The sequence below is a fragment of the Uranotaenia lowii genome, chromosome 1 (assembly GCF_029784155.1).
Source record: "Uranotaenia lowii strain MFRU-FL chromosome 1, ASM2978415v1, whole genome shotgun sequence".
Classification (NCBI taxonomy): Eukaryota; Metazoa; Arthropoda; class Insecta; order Diptera; family Culicidae; genus Uranotaenia; species Uranotaenia lowii.
This window is the reverse complement of record NC_073691.1, coordinates 63,247,560-63,262,839: the sequence shown is the minus strand read 5'-3', so window position 1 is coordinate 63,262,839 and position 15,280 is coordinate 63,247,560. Positions and strand designations below refer to the sequence as shown.

Genomic DNA, 15,280 nt, shown 5'->3' with positions numbered 1-15,280 from the left:
GGTAGTATTGGATCGTTTAGGCATGAATCCATGCTGGTCGTTGGAAATGTGACGCTTGCAGAACGAGAAAACAGGATCCATAACAACCAGTTCAAAGAGTTTGGATATCGCGCATAGAGCTGATATCCCACGGTAGTTGCTAATATCTCGCTTGTCCCCTTTTTTGTAGACAGGAAACATATGAGCTTCCTTCCACAGTGAGGGAAAAATTGCGTTGTCCAGCGATGATTGAAAATATATTTGATGGGAGTCAGCAAAAGTGGCATAAAACGCTTTGAAAAAGTTGCTGGTATACCGTCCGGGCCCGTAGAGGTTGAATTTTTCAACTTTGCTGTCGCTTTCAAGATGGCTGCATCTTCAATTAGGAATCCATTCAAAGATAAACCTAGAGGTAAAATATTCCGGACAGCCCTGGCTAGTTGCTCTGAAGAAATGCCCTCAGTTGTAAAGACGCTTGAGAATTTCCCGGCGAAGAGCTCACAAATTTCGGGTTCGGAATCAGCTGTGTTGTTGTCCAGAAACATGTGGGACGGGAGCCCTGTTTCTTTCCGCTGATTTTTTACGTGCTTCCAAAAATTTTTCGGACTGGTCTTGAAGTTTCGCTGTAACCGATTAAGATAATTCTGCTAGCAGCGCTTTCTGGTCTTTTTATATGTCGAGTTCAGTTTGCGGTATTCGTTCTGAGCGTAGAGCGAATTGTGCTTGTTATAGTTACGAAGAGTACGTTTTTTAGCTGTCTTCAGTTGCCGCAGTTCTTTAGTGACCCACGGAGTCCGTAGAGTAGCACCTACGCCACGTTTCGGCACATGGCGATCGATGGCGTAACTCAGGATATTCGTAAATTTCTCTGCAGCTGCGTTGGGATCAGAAAGATTGAGCTCGACTTCCCATTCCATGGATTCCAGAACGCGCAATATAGCCTCGGAATCCATATTCTTGAAATCTTTATAGTAAGACGTTTTCTCAATGGGAGAATGTAACCTAGCGGCACCGTGTGAGACCACTAGAGCTGGGTGATGTAGGACATCTTTGACGAGTGGAGCGGGAGCTAAATCGATCGTCGGAATCCTGAACCCACTGGTTATGCCTCACCAGTTACCGCACTCAGTCACTCAGAAAACATTTTTGTAGCTTTATTCTTATGATGTTTTGATATACGTTCCATATACATCATAGGAAGATCGTATGAAAGTTGAAAAAACAGCATTCACCTACCAAAATGGTGGCAATATACATATATTTCATTTTTTTCTTAAGCGAAGAAAACTTCACCAATAAGGCGTTATTCGACACCTTATTAGTACCTATCGGAAGAGTGCAAGAGATCGCAAGATTTTGCTCTCATAGCCTTCAAATCGTTGCCAGTAAACGGTGGAATTACCAGCCAAAGCCATTGCTGTTTGCTGTTTAGGATTCTTTTTTCTTGCAAAAGATAGCGTTTGAAGAAGAGGTGCCAGGTGGTTTTGTCAAAACATCAGGACACACGAAGAACAAAAAAACAGGATTTTCCAGGACACCAGTAGATTGGTGGAAATGAAATGCAGCTCTTCTTATATTACATAAAATAAGGTGAAATAGCGGTACGCCTTAATTTATGCAACAGAAGAGATAAGAAGTTGGGTGGCTTGTAAAAATGAATTGCAATTAAGATCAGGACAGGCTTCTAGAAAATAAGGAAACCGCTGGGACCTTTGATTCGAAGCGCAGCATCTTTTCTCATGAACGTACCAGTACCAAGAATAAACTGAGTTAGTTCTCAGATTTCTCCTCAACACAATGCGCGACAGATTTTTCCGGAGAAGGGAATTCTCTTCATCCGCGAATGTGAATGCTCTCGCTCACTCTTATGTGTTGACAATCTCACTCTTGATTTCAGTACGATTTATCTCTCCCAGCACAGATTCTCTTTCACTGGACAAGCCGATCTGAGGAGTTTTGCCATCCATGAGTGCAACTTTTGCTCTTATATTTCTTGCGTGATGCTGATTTTTATGACACTGTTTTGACTACGCAAATTGTCACCCACAAATCTGACTCCAATTCAATAATGCACTACCCCGGAGGACAATGAACTTTCGTTTGATAACCGACTCAGATGGTGCACTGGGTAAGAGACCGGACTGGCAAGCCGAGATGAGATGTTACAGTGAGTTCGATCCACACTATTTTTTTGGGATGAATTATCCAATAGGATAAAAATCCAATAAAATGTTTTCTTGTTTCGCTTGAATGTAGCGGTCATGCATGATTATGCTTAGAAGCTCAAGTCTTTATGCCAGTAGTGCTTTTCCAATTAATTCATCTTTGGCACAGTACACTTTTAAGCGCCACAGATATTTGCTTAATAAGCATTGGATTTTTGCATCTTCTTCTATGGGTGAAGGTACTTCGAAAGAGTTTCAATGTCTTGAGTTATCAACTTAACTATTTCACCGGTGAAGAATAACGATTAAATCAATGTACTTGTACTTGGTTCTTTTTGTTGTCTCGCTAGACACCAACCATAAAGCGACCCGGTCTCGAATATCATCTGGCACAAAAAGAAGTCGACTCCGTCTGGTGCTTAAGTTAACCTGGAAAGTAGCCGCGGTCCCGGTAAAGCTTTTCTCTTTGTGCTGCTCCGTACCGGAAAGGATTATCTAATCTGGCCAGTAGCAACCATCGCCTGTCATTGGTCGCCGGATCCACACCGTACGAAATCGAAATTAATTCCATTAATTGGATAACCGCAAAGTTTGCGGCGCGCCGCTAGACATAGACAGACAGTGTTCCGTGGGAAGCCAACGTACCCTGAATCGGAGAAAGACAATGGAAAACGAATCCAGATCGATAGAATTTCTTGATAAAGTGCGTACCTTTTGACAGATTACAGTGTTGTCTAACTGTCACGGGTACTGACACCTAATGTGGTCTTCAAATTTTCAATTGCTGAAAAAAAGCAATTTCCAAACCACTCTTGATGCTTTCGTGAATTAATTTATTGATTTGATTCGCGATAACTCTATGATGACGTTGTTGATTGCAAACAATTTTCTATTGAATTCAGTTAACACACCCACTGTCCGCGACGTCCGTCGTTCCGTTGGTTTCATCTCAGTAAGCTACAGCCCAGTCTGATTGAGCGATGAAATTGGACACAGAAAACAAAACAGAATCCGTTAAGCTGCGAACAAATTGCTCCAATTCGGAATCGTAGGAAGTCGAGCGATGATAAAGACAGGTATTTTTTTTCGGTTGTCTTACGTTCACATGAATACTCGCAAAATGTCAAAATATTTCAAGCTGTTTTAGAACCATGCAGGTTAGGATTTTCGAAAAAAGGGGTATACTTGCGATTTCAAGCATTGCATTGGGGGCTCATCGGTCAACTTTAAGAGGTCCCTTAATGACCCTCAATTTCTTAAACTGCCGTCAGAACCAATCTAGGCACATCCCGATAAGAATTTTACCGAAGGTGAGCGACCTTTTAAAGTTGGACAACATTTCAAGCTAACAGTTTATTTTTTTCACTGACGGCATTGCCTTCTCCATCCAATAGGGGAGAAAAGGACATAATGGCCACCTTAAGAAAGACGCTTATTTGACCATAGAAAACAGCTATAAAAGCGCGTTACATCATTATTTCGTGTTCAGACACTAAAAAAGTCTATTTCCTAACTTGAAAAAGTAGTAAATAAAAACTTTTAAAAATACACTTTGAAAACTTTTGCCGAAAGCTGAAAATCAGTCACTGTAAGGACATAATGAGAACATCTCTGGAGCACGATTAATCGGGGCACGATGAGCGTTTTCTGCCTTAGAATCTAGCAGCGAATTCAACTCGATGAAGTCAACTGAATTATAGAGCTAAAGCTTGACTTGTTTCATCTAACGATTTGGCCTATTGGTAAGGTGTTGGAGACGTAATCAGATGACTCGAGTTCGGTTCCTGGTCGTGGTGATTTTTTTCATTTACCATTCATGATCGATGCATTTTACACTAAATGATGAGTCGTAGATCGATCGATCAAAGCAATAACAAAATAATGTCTGTCTGTAGAATAAAAACAATTCACACATACTCATACATTATGCTTCTGGTGCTTTGTTTGGCGGAAGATGCTACTAAATAACGATATCAGCATCAATCAAAATAATCGATCATGAATGGTGAATGAAAAAAAATTGCCTCGATCAGAAATCGAGCTCGAGACTTCTTATTACCTCCGACACCTTACTAATAGGCTAAATCGTCAGATGTAAACTAGTCAAGCTGTAGCTGTATAATTCAGTTGACTTCATCGAATTGAATTCGCTGTTAAATTCTACGGCAGAAAATGCTCATCGTGCCAATGGCGTGCATCAATGGTGTTCTGTTCGCCCCGAGTCTACAAGTTAAAGTTAAAACGCATTTTAACACATTTTAAAATTTATTAAAGTCTAAAATCATAAATTTAATGATGTCAACTAAAAAATTGTACCTCGTGAAAATATATTTGAGAAAATATAGTAGTACATATAGTAAAAATTAAGCTTAGGACAAAACTGTTTTTTTTTTCGTTATTTCTTGACAAGAAACTCAAAGTCTATGCGCATCCTGAAGAAAACTTTTTTTGTAACATGACAAGTCGTAGAAATTCACTTTTTATTTCTCCAGCCGTTTGGATTAGAAAACTTGCCCAAAAAGGGGGAGCCCGAAAATTGGAAACGCAGATCCATTACTTCCATAAACGGTCGATTACAGGCTGGAAGCGCGCGGTCTCTAATTATACGAACAAGTGCACCTCCCATTGAGCAAAGCCATACCCGTACGTACATATGGACGTGTGCCATTATCAAAATAAAAGCAACATTAGGTTCACCGTTTTCCCCCTTCTCACATTTCGAATGACCCGCTCAACGAGCGACGGCCAGCTCAGCAGAAACAAAAAGAGAGCTGAAATCAATCTTCCCGTGGTGCTGGGCTGGGGAATGTGGGTCACGAACCCTCAAAAACCGCTCCTTTTCGCCCTAGAAAGTCCGAAAACGGTGCCATGCTAAGATCTATGGGAGGTAATTTCCCTATATGCTCTCGATGCTCACCAGAAAACACAAATTGCTTCACAGCATCCACCATCCACCGGGATTGTGATGGCGACGATGATGATGGATATCATTTCCGACTTGCAGCGCAAAGTGGTTTTTCTCGAAGTGAGAAAGTCAAAAATAGACAACATTCAGTCAAATGGAGCTGCCGAATGCATAGAAGGGGAAAGCCCTATTATGATGGGGAACACAAACAATAACATCCCCCCATACGATGTGGCCTCCGAAAAAAGAAGCCGTAAGGAAAGTACTTAAAAAGTCATTTCGGGTGCGGCGCTGCTGGTCCAACACTTTCGGGCAGTTTCTTAGCGCAACTGGTGGTGGCAACGGCATGATTCTGACGGTTGCAAGTTCCGTTAAAATGGCCAAACAATGATTAATCAAGCGCCGCCACCGACCGTAAGAGCGACTTTACGAGAGCAGGGCACCAATCAAAGCTGTTTTTATTTGAATATTTTGCTCCCTTTACAAAAGAAGGGAAAGGTAACAAAAGTTATTCGAAACGCAAAAGGAGTGAATGAACTCACCAACTTCTAAGGCGATGTTTATTGTTCCATTTCTTTTTAAATATATGGCAGATGTAATGATCTTAAGCTTATTTGTGTGCATTTATCGCACTTCATGGTAGACGAATATAGAAGAAATACTGACTGAAAAACTGTACTGACCTCTTAACAGGGCTTGGAATATACAGAAGCGTCTTTTTAACTGAACCTCTTAAGCTAGGAAACACATTGGAGACAATATTATCGTATTTGACGGTATGTCGTTTTGGTCTCCTAGTTGAAACGTACGTATAAATAAATACCTCTCCTTCCGGTCCGATCATTTCTCTTAACGAGTCGAGGTCGAAGAATGTTGATCAATGCTTCTTCTACGTTTCCTACGACTCTTAATACTCGGTCTTGTTTATTTGTTTTGGTACGATCGGGAGTCGATTATTGTAGACTCACAACTACTCACCGGTATTTTCACGAAGTATCTCATGTGATTCCCTGCAAAGACGTCTCCCTCCACAGACTCAAGTAGACTCAAGCGACGAAAGTCATTTGCATTGTACTAAGAGGGTATCCCTGGATAGTGAAATACCCCTTTCCTACGGCTTGCACAGCGGAGAAGGTCTTGATCTATCCTATCAGCTTCACTCAGAGAAAACGCTCTACTCGGATACTCCTGGACGGTGGAATTATTCTAACGTACACATGACGTTCCCACAGGATCTACTATGGAGAAGTTCTTGTTTAGTCTTTGAAACCAGGAAGTGGTTCGTTCCAAGGAAGGCGTCGGAGATCATACCTTACACTGGACACGTTCAAGTCAGTAGCAGTGTCGCCTCTAAGTGGGAGCATATACCTGAGCGTCGTATTCCCAGAAGCAGTACATTTTTTCAGCTTATTACAGCTTTCTGGACAACCTGTCCGCGGAAGAACTGCCGAGGCCTAGAAAAGCCCCCGGACTGGACGGCACTCCGAACGTCGCAGTGAAGTTCGCCAAAATGTTCCAGTCTTCATTACAACGATATGTAACGGAACAGGTGTTCCCTGATACGTGGAAGCGGCAGAAACTAGTCCTTCTGCCAAAATCGGGTAAGTCTCCAGAAGACCGATCGGCGTTCCGGCCGATCTGAAACGAAGGGTTAAATATATGGCAGATGTAATGATCTTAAGCTTATTTGTGTGCATTTAGCGCTCTGCATGGTAGACGAATATAGAAGAAATACTGACTGAAAAACTGTACTGACCTCTTAACAGGGCTTGGAATATACAGAAGCGTTTTTTAAGTGAACCTCTTAAGCTCGGAAACACATTGGAGTCAATATTATCGTATTCGAAGGTATGTCGTTTTGGTCTCCTAGTTCAAACGTACGTATAAATAAATACCTCTCCTTTTGGTCCGATCATTTCTCTTAACGACTCGAGGTCGAAGAATGTTGATCAATGCTTCTCCGATGTTTCCTACGCCCTTTTTCTCGTGACATCCACTGAGGAATCTCAGTGGTCTTGTTTTATCCCCGTTGCCCAACTCGTAAGAAACGACTCTTAATACTCGGTCTTCTTTATTTGTTTTGGTACGATCGGGAGTCGATTATTGTAGACTCACAACTATTCACCGGTATTTTCACGAAGTATCTCATGTGATTCCCTGCAAAGACGTCTTCCTTCACAGACTCAAGTAGACTCAAGCGACGAAAGCCATTTGCATTGTACTAAGAGGGTATCCCTGGATAGTGAAATACCCCTTTACTACGGCCTGCACAGCGGAGAAGGTCTTGATCTATCCTATCAGCTTTACTCAGAGAAAACGACTCTACTCGGATACTCCTGGACGGTGGAATTATTCTACCGTACACACGACGTTCCCACAGGATCTACTATGGAGAAGTTCTTGCCTAGTCTTTGAAACCAAGAAGTGGTTCGTTCCAAGAAAGGCGTCGGAGATCATACCTTACACTGGACACGTTCAAGTCAGTAGCAGTGTCGACTCTAAGTGGGAGCATATACCTGAGCGTCGTATTCCGAGAAGCAGTACATTTTTTCATAGTCCCGAATGACCCGGGTGGTTAAAAGGTCTCAAATAAATTATAATAATAATAATAATAAGTACATTTTTTCAGCTTATTACAGCTTTCTGGACAACCTGTCCGCGGAAGAACTGCCGAGGCCTAGAAAAGCCTCCGGACTGGACGGCACTCCGAACGTCGCAGTGAAGTTCGTCGAGATGTTCCACTGCGATATGTGACGGAACGGGTGTTCCCTGATACGTGGAAGCGGCAGAAACTGGTCCTTCTGCCAAAATCGGGTAAGCCTCCAGAAGACCGATCGGCGTACCGGCCGATCTGTTTACTGAGCACAGCGGGTAAGGTCCTGGAGAAGGTGATTCAGAACCGACTCAAGAGGTACACTTAAAGCGAGGGCGGACTCTCGCAGAAACTGTTTGGCTTTCGTAGTGGACGCAGCACCGTAGACGTCACCCACTCTGTTATCGAGATAGAGAACAGAGCCAGGCTAATGAAGAGGAGAGGGCTCCGCTTTTGCGCGGTTTTCACTCCCGACGTGAAGGACGCCTTCAACAGCGTCATTTGGACAGCGATTGCGTTATCGATCATCCAAATGAGGGTCCTGGCATATCTGTATAAGGGAAGTGGAAAGTTATTTCCATAATCGCCAACTACAGTGAGGGAATAGGGATGCAAGAGGTTTCGACGGGTGTGTCCTAGGGGTCAATATTTGTCCCGGTTCTGTGGAACATCACATACGACGAGCTCCTACGAATGAGCCTCCCATCGGAAGCTGAACTCGTAGGATTTTCGGATGATGAATTTTTTATGGCGACCTCGACAATGGAGGTACAGCTACTTGCCACATTAGCTATCCAGGCAGTGGAAAGCTGGATGTACTCTAAGTACTTGCGTCTAGCCCACCACAAAACCAAGATGGTGCTGATCACCAACCTAATCTCATCTACAACAGGTACCATTGCAGTTGGACCCTGTGATATCGCGTCCAAACGCGCAATTAAGTGCCTAGGGGCGATGATCGAGGACAGAATCAGCTTCACGAGTCATGTTGACTACATGTATAAGAGAGCGGCAATTGCCGTGGGCCGCATTCACAATCCGAAGTAGCAAGAGGAGGATACTATCAAGCGTGACGTCTCTCTTGCGGTACGGAGCGGTGGCCTGGAGGCAGGCCATGGGAAGACAGTGTAACCTGCACTTGGCACTTAGCATCGTTCAGCGGCTGATGAACCTGCGGGTTATCAGTGGATACCGGACCATCTCGTCCGAAGCCGCCTGTGTAGTGGCGGGCGTCATGGCCATCTCGGTTTTGTAAGAGGAGGATGTCTATTGTTACGACAATAAAGACACGCCCAACGTACGAGATCCCGCTAATGAGGACTCTATGTCCAACTGGCAGCAGCTGTGGGACAGCTCAACGAGAGGAAGAAGGACCCATCGTCTGATCCTGCACATCGGAAGCTGGATCAGAAGAAGACACGGTAAAGTGGACTTCCATATGACGCAATTCCTGACTAAAGATGCTTCATGAAGTACAACTACCGATTTGTGCGTCCGGTCCCTTGATCGAAGCTACAAGGATAAGGCATTATCTTCTCAGTAGTGGAGGTCATGGGTGCGCTGCGAAACGTTATAGGATACCCCATCGCCGGGGAGTATCCGAGTAGCGTCGCTTCTTACGGGGGAAACTGCGGAGATAAGACAATACCTTCCTCGAAGCGGACTTCGGAGGAAGGGGGAAAACCACTGGTGGGGAATACCCACGGGTAGAGAGGTTCTCGATACCGAGTGAGCCAATTGAGTAAGTGTAGAATGTTATCACTGTGGGGGGGGGGGGGGGATACAAGAAGAACGGCCAACAGTCGGAGTAGACTGACCCCATCGACGAGTGGTTGTCGAGTAGAGTGTGTCTGACCCCACGGTTTGAAGCTACTAATATAAGACATTATCTTCTACGTAGCGGATGCCGTGGGTACGCCGCGTTAGTGCGTAGGATGCTTCATGTTCGTGGAGTATCTCAGTAGTGTGGTTCCCAACGATCGAAGCTGCGGGGATATGACTTGACCTTCTTCGCAGTGGAAATCGTTGGGAGAGGGGTTATTCCACGATCTCGGCGCCTGGTGAGCCATTCGAGTCGGTGTAGGATGAGGTCTTCGTCGGGAATCATCCGAGTAGTTGCGCTAAGTCCCGCGCGTGTGCTGTGACAGGCGAGAGTCAAGAATAGCTGTTCTCGATCGGCAAACGGCGGGCACAAGAAAAGAGATCAGGTCTTTAATAAACAAGAGGAAGGGTATAAGTGGTTACCTCAATCATTACGAGAAGAGGTCAGATCTCGAGTCGCTAGAGGAGAGTGCGGGTTTTGAGTCGTGCAGGGGAGAGGGATGTTTGTCTACCTGGAGTCGATGCGAGGAGGGGTTGGATCTCGAGTCGTAAGAAAAGAGATCAGGGCTCGAATCGCGAAGAGGAGAGATCAGACCTCGAGTCACGAAGAAGAGAGGTTAATTTGAAAATCTTGAGTCAATGTCGGTTCTCAAGTTGTGAGAGCAGGGTTCAGACTTCAAGTCGCACTAGCACGAATATATTTCCCACTTTTGAAGGATAGTGTGTTAAAAAGTTCGAGGTGGGAACCAGGTCTACGACCCCAAGTGGAGTACATAGATTTGAATATCCAAGGGCACCTTAGAGGGATGTTTTGTTTCGAACCGGTTTACAGTTTAATGTAGAAAAAATCATTTCATTATTTACATTTCAATGAATCTATTCTTTATCTGAGTCATGACTTCATAGTCTAAACCAGTAATCTATAAACTGATGAAATAAATATTGTTATAATTCAAAAATAAAAAAAAACACACAAGAGCTCGTTTACTTCCAATGGAATGTGTAGCTGAATTGAAACATCTATCGATCAATTGAAGCCGGAAATTGAGTTAATTGTGTTTTCATTACTTCACCCAACCGCGCCGCACACGTCGGCCGCCATACTATTGTCCGCCCACAACTTCTTTAGCGGGTTGGCTTATCCAATTGACTCTTGACTATGAATGGGTGCCCTGGCCCAGGCCGATATCATCGACGAGCTGCGAAAATATAACGGCGGCGCACGGGCTAATGAAAGGCAACCGGTACGCTATTTTGAGCGATTTTTTTTTGTCGTACCCGTGGAGCCATTCATTTCACGAACGCGACAAACCGATAACCGGAGCACAATAATGGTGTGCCATTACTAAGTGGTTGAACTGGTGCGGTTTTTCGATAAATAGAAAAAGCGCTATTTCACCAGTGGGTCATGGTCGCTTAACTACGCTTTCGTTGCGATTAGCAAATTACTGCCGTGGCATTTGCATCAAAAGTTGTACCTTCATGGTAGATAAAAAAGGTGTGGCTTTTTACAGTTCAAGATAACCTAAAAATTTGCAGTTGAGATTAATTTTTAAAGCTTTTACTTGAAAAGCATAGAAAACGAACAATAAGTTTATGCTCTTTATTTTGTTTAGATGTGAAAACAGTCTGAAAATTTTTAGAGAAAAACTTCTAACACTATCCAAACAATCTATCCGTGAAGGACAGAAAGTTGTGCAACCTGTTTCATGTTTACGCAAACGATGACGCCCAGAGGTATCTGTTTCATAGAAATTTTCCGGAGTAAAGCACATACCAATCTTTCAACTGGGCGGCTTTTACTTGATGATGTTTCCCGAAGATTAACTTCGGATAAACAACGATCACCTTGAGCTAGAATTGAAACTTCTCTAACACCCGAGAGCAAAGCAGCGTGGTATTTTTTTCCACAAATTCATCATCCCTCCCTATGCTGCGGTGTTCCCTGGACCGGGTCGGGTAATTAAAATGTCTTTATTTTCCCTAATTATGTTCCGTATTCCATTAACCGTGTAGGGTTTCGGCGAGAAATCACCTGAAGTGACGAGTGGCAAACGGTTTATTTCTTTTTATTTTCTTCATTCACCCATCGTTTATTTTTCCACCGCTTCAATTTGCCCTGCGGCATAGCGAAGTACCTACCTACTATTTTCACTTTCGTTGCTGGGTAAGAAAAATTTTGGAATTTCGTTGGAAGCGGTAAGAAGAAAGGGTACACGAGCTGTAAACTGAGTCATGGGAGAAAAAAAATCTTAGCATTAAACATAAGAAAGAAAAAAAACTTAACCTAATTTCCAAGCTGTAAAATTGTGCAATGCGACCTCTCCTGATGGACTGTAATGGGTTCTAAAACAACCTCAACCCGTTCTTTTAGCTTTCCCGCAACTACACATCCATCGCAGTTCCAAGAAAAACAATACAAGAATAATCTTCATACATAAACTGTACAAATTTGCCCATTGAATCTTAAAACCAATAAATCATAGATCATGTTCGTTTTCAATTTACTATCTAGCCCAGGAAGCTCTCTGTCGCAAGTCTGAGTGTAGATTTCGCTAACTCGCATTCAAGCACTTATAGTCTGAGCTAAAAATCAGTGCAAAGCTTTATAATCTCAAGTAATATCAAACGCAAATAAGGCTAGAAGAAGGCCCTACTACAGTGTAGTGAATAGAGCAAGTGGGATAAATATAAATGCCAGCTATATCCAACAATATTAGGCAATTAAGGAAAATGGAAAATAAGATAGTTTTTAGATCAGTGCAACGAACGCATAGTTCCTTTGGCTTAAAAAAAAAAAAAAAAAAAAAAATACTATTAAAAAATATGTATGGAGAAACGCAAAATACAATCCCTCCGCTCTTTCGGATAACCTGAAAGAGAAGTCAATAACTTATCTCTATACCATTTGAAAGCAGAAAAGAGATAACATAAGTCAACGTTGAAGCTAGCCGGTCAGATACGAGAGCAGCGGAGAGTAACTGGTCATTCTGTTGGTAATTGTTGATTGCGATAGACGTCACAAGTGTTGCCTTAAAAAATGGACAATCCTACCAAAGCAAATATGGCCGACAAAACCCAAATGGAAGGCGAAGTGGCTTCGGGACACGACAATGGCGCAGGCGGTACCGAAACCGCTCGGTAAGTATTAAAATAAAACCCCAGGCAAAGTGAAATAATTGTTGGAGATCTGACGGAATAGTCACTAGGCCAAGCGTAAAGAAAAAAAATGCCGTCAAGATCGAAATCTGTGTTATTGCAAGGGTCGTATAAAACAAAAAAAATCAAGGCAGAGCGAGAGATCTCTGACCGGAAAATGAAATGTAAGGCAGAGCGAGAGATCTCTGACCAGCAAATGAAATGTAAAGCAGAGCGAGAGATCTCTGACCGGCGAATGAAATGTAAGGCAGAGCGAGAGATCTCTGACCTTGGTAAGAAAGAGCGAGAGTTCTCTAGTTGATTTGAAATTTGTGAGCGAGAGTCTCATGTTCAATTTGATACGGATGAAAAATTAAAAGCAAGTGACAAAGTTTCTGTCAGCTCTCCAAACAATTAAAGAAAATACTTTCAGCTCGGTTGAAATCCTGAGACTGAACAGTAAAAAAAAAAAAAAAAAGAGAGAGAAGCAATGTGTCAATGAAGCTCTAAAAATATATATATATATATATATATTAAGAAAATATGTTCATCTCGGTTTACATCCTGAGACTGAACAGCTAAACTAAACCCTTGGTTTCTTCTAAAAAAAGAGAGATAAAACTTTGGAGAATTGTAAGGTCTTGAATTAAAATATTTTTTAATGTTCGTATAATTTGATTACAGTGTATCGAAAAAGAAAACTTCAAAACTGCAACAAGTTTCAAAACAGTTGGATGATGAGAAAGCTGCGAATGCTTCTTTGAAATACGAACTCAAGAAAGCGCGTGAGACTATTCTTTCCCTTCAAACGCGACTGACCAAGCCTTCGCAAGCTCCTTCGGAAATAGATAGCGACGATTTTAATCGTGAACTGGGCCCATCCAGTACCCGGAAACCAACAGCAAGTAATGCAACTGAACATGTACACCGAACACATAATACCGGATCTTCGATCGAGGAATCACGATTTTTGGCATCCATTAATCAAATGTCCATAGCATCAATTAGCATTCCCGAATGCAGATCAGCTAAGGAGAACGAAGAGATAACTCGGCATTATTTTGAGCAGTGGAAAGAGCTTCTGCAAGATGCTCTTAAGTTAGCTGGAATTGTTGACGAGAGTGTACAGTTTACAATTTTCAAGCTAAAGGCAGGAAGTCGTCTGCTCGAAATATTTCGTAACACGAAATCAGCAAAGGATGACCCCATTGCGGAAAATTTTCCATTCTCAAATGCGTTGAGTCGTTTAAATGCTTATTTTAACTCTGATTCGGATATAATGCTGCAAAGAAGAAGATTAACAATGATGGAACAAGAACCTGGTGAATCCGATTTGTGTTTCATACATCGTGTTGGGACAACCGCACGAATGTGCGATTTCGGAGAAGGCAAGGAGTTCTCTGAAATTGTGAGCACAGTGGCAGCTCACGCTCGAAATAAAGAAGTTCGTGTAACAGCTTTAGAAATGCTAGGTGGTGATGGAAAATTCACTGACCTGGTTGATAAAGTGCGAAAAATCGAAACTATTAGATTAAACGAACAGTTCTTTGAGATGAAACACGGAAAACAAACGTCAGCTGCAATTGCGCACATTTCTAGTGCGGATAAAGTATCATCGGTACCATCTGGATCTTGGCAATCGAATTCTGGTCAGCGCGGACGAGCACGTAACCGTTTTTTGGGAACTCGTAACACGAACGTTTGGAACCCACGTTGGAAAGCTGCTCCTTTCCGACAGCGACAGCTGGATCAGGAACCACAGGAACGTTGCGCTCGATGCAATAGTTGGCATCACTCATCATCCCAGAATATTTCAGAAGCCCTTACCCACATCATTTCGAACAGGTGAAAAACGACAGCTAGAATCTACCGAACAACTTATCGAAACGAAGAAGATAGCACTAGTAGAGAAAACCGAAGATGAACTTACAGCCGAAGCAAACGTACGTGTAAATATCGACTAAACTAAGTATACTTGTTTTTATTTTTTATTAGAATTAATTTTTAATTTTGTTTTTTGTTTGCGCAACCATTTAATTTTCGGGACAGTGAAATACATTTGTTAGAATTACATTCATTTTAATGACACTTATCAAAAATTAATTAAAGATAACTGAATTCAACTAGAAAACTGATTCATTTTTTTTGATATTCCATTGATGTAATTAAACAGGCTCCCATTGCAAACATCTCTGTAAATTCTGGTTCCAACTACTCGGCAGAAGATGGCATGATTACAGTTCAACTAGCGGGATTGACTTGTAGTTTCTTGATAGACTCTGGAGCACAAGTTAACACTGTGACAACAGAAATATTCGATAAGTTATTAGAGAGAGAGCAATCAAGAGTACAATTGTACAATATCAGTAGCACATCCGACATACCGTTGAAAGCATATGCAAGTAAAAAGCCAATCGACGTTAGAGGCACGTTCGAAGCACCGCTTTTTATTTCAGTCAACCGCCCGGTGTTGGTAGAAAAATTTTACGTTATCGAAGCATGTAAATCCTTGTTGAGTAGAACCACAGCCTTGCGGTATAGCATCCTGATGATGGGAGTTAATGTTCCTGTTAACGAAAACAACCTCCAAAACTACAATACCGAGGCTGGGGAAATTGCTGTTGTAGATTGCTCCCAACCATTTCCGAAATTCAATATAGCACCTGTTAAGATTGATTA

General features: G+C 42.4%; 1 protein-coding gene across 1 annotated transcript in view; it reads left to right on the top strand.

Moving 5' to 3' along the window:
- LOC129738567 (uncharacterized transmembrane protein DDB_G0289901-like) overlaps positions 1–15,280 on the top strand; it is a 189,203-nt gene that overhangs the window by 134,633 nt on the left and 39,290 nt on the right. The gene's annotated exons all lie outside the window — the stretch shown is intronic.